We start from the raw sequence: 1,846 nt of genomic DNA on the forward strand, positions 1-1,846 counted from the left end.
GGGGCCACGGGCACGGAGGGTGGAGGGCGGCTGTTAGGGAGGGAGCAGCGGGGGAAGGGGGCACCGGGTCCCGGACCTGTCCGCACCGTCCGCCCCCCCCCCCCCCCCTCTGCTTGGGCCTCCCGAGCGCCCCGACAAACCCCAACCCCGGGAACCCCGCGGAACAGGAACTCCCCAAGTTTCCAACCCCGCCAAAGTCTCGGAAAGTTGCAGCTCCGTCTCGGAGCGGCTCGCCGGGCCCACGGGGACGGGGGGTGGAGGGCGGCTGCCAGGGAGGGAGCAGCGGGGGAAGGGGGCACCGGGTCCCGGCACCTGTCCGCACCGCCCGCCCCCCCCGCGGCCCCCAGGGGCTCGGCCGGGACAGACCCCCGAGGGCAGAGCGCGCGGCTCTCGGGAGCCGCCGCATCCTCGCCCCCTTGGAGGAGGGGTGCCCTGGACTCACCTGAGCGGCGGAAGAGGAGACGACAGACACAGGTCCTTGGCGCGGGCAGCCCCCCGACAGGAGCGGCGCGGTCACCAGGGCCCCCAGGCAGCGGCACCAAGTGAGCCTCCCGGCCGCCGCCCCCTTCGTTCTTATACGGCCTGACCACGCCTCCGCCCGCCGCCCCCGCCCCTGCCCCCGCCCCTAAGCCTGCCTCCCCGGGGAGCGCGGGGCAGGGCAGGGCGGAGCCAGCGCCCACCGGATCCTTCCGCCTGGACGCTGACGGCGAGGGCCGGGCCAGAGGCGCCCTCTGATTGGCTTCTCGGGTGAATGGTTGCCTGGAGACGAGTAAATCTTCGGCGGTGGGACGGGGTGAGGGTGCCGAAGAAGGGCACTGCGCAGGCGCAATAGAGAGGGGCTGCGCTGACACCCCTGAGCTTCGGAGTTGCTGGGACGCCCTCTGCTTCTACTTTCCACTGCGCTCTTCTCGGCGGTTCCTATCACCCACCCCGCCTCCCCCCGACCCCCAGCTTCCCGCACCTCCGTCCTGCTCCCTCGCCGGCCCGTTTTCCTCCCGCTTCTCTAGAAGTTTCGCGTTGGTTCTCTCTTTGCAGGAGTGGGGAGTGGAACCCCCACGCCTACCTCCGGGGTGTGTTTTGAAGTCGGAAAAAAAATTGTATGGTTTCTGAGCGGAGGGAGGCTTCCTGGTTCCCCAGGCAAATTGGCTGCAGGACGTTGGGGAAGGAGGCGGCGCAGTTGGTTAACCACCTGTGCGCAGTGAGCGGGGCTCAGGGCCTCGATCGAGGAATCCCTCGCCAAGCCCGGCCGGCGCGGCAGCCCCAGCCCCACGCGGGCTGCCTCCGGGCTCGCGCGTGTTAGGTCACACGCGGGCGGGGTTTGGACGCCACCCACTCAGTCCGCAGCGAGCGGTTTGGAGTCCAGGTTGTACATTCAGAGAACCTGGGAAGGGATGTCCACTCATCAGTTGACGATCTGCAAGGCCTGGAGCAACTAACTTCACCCACCCGCCCTCAGTCTCCATCTCCTCACCTGGACGTGGGACTGACACGGGAACCGCGTGGTAGGGTTACCTAAGTCTTAAATAAGAAAAGGGGAAGCTCTTCGCGCATGCCCCATATCAGGTGTGTGGTCCGTGTTATTGATATAAAATAGTAACTGTTGTTGATCCATAAGCATTTATGGAGCTTGTACTGATGGGAGAAAAGATTACCTCTCGGAGGCGGTATTTCCGTGCCCGCCCCTCCCACTGCCGCCTGAAATGAATATGCGCTCAGTGTCTGCCAGGACAAACAGGGTTCTCACATACATGCCTTCCCTGGGAGGGGCGGCTCCTGAAACGTTAAGGAGAGAGGAGACCAGTAGGAGCGGCTGTAGAAAAAGCCAGCGACTATTGTAGGACATGTA

General features: G+C 65.8%; 1 protein-coding gene across 2 annotated transcripts in view; it reads right to left on the reverse strand.

The window, feature by feature from the left end:
• The window catches only part of FAM46C (family with sequence similarity 46 member C), a 20,388-nt gene extending 19,803 nt beyond the window's left edge, over positions 1-585 (reverse strand). The window contains exon 1 of one of the 2 annotated variants that reach the window (XM_006097483.3): positions 443-585. The gene's annotated coding sequence lies outside the window, so the exon portion shown is untranslated. The remainder of the gene's footprint in view (positions 1-442) is intronic. The other variant, XM_014463259.2, reaches the window with a different exon arrangement.
• Positions 586-1,846: the final 1,261 nt, after the last annotated feature.

Source organism: Myotis lucifugus, unplaced genomic scaffold, assembly GCF_000147115.1.
Source record: "Myotis lucifugus unplaced genomic scaffold, Myoluc2.0 scaffold_203, whole genome shotgun sequence".
NCBI lineage: Eukaryota > Metazoa > Chordata > Mammalia > Chiroptera > Vespertilionidae > Myotis > Myotis lucifugus.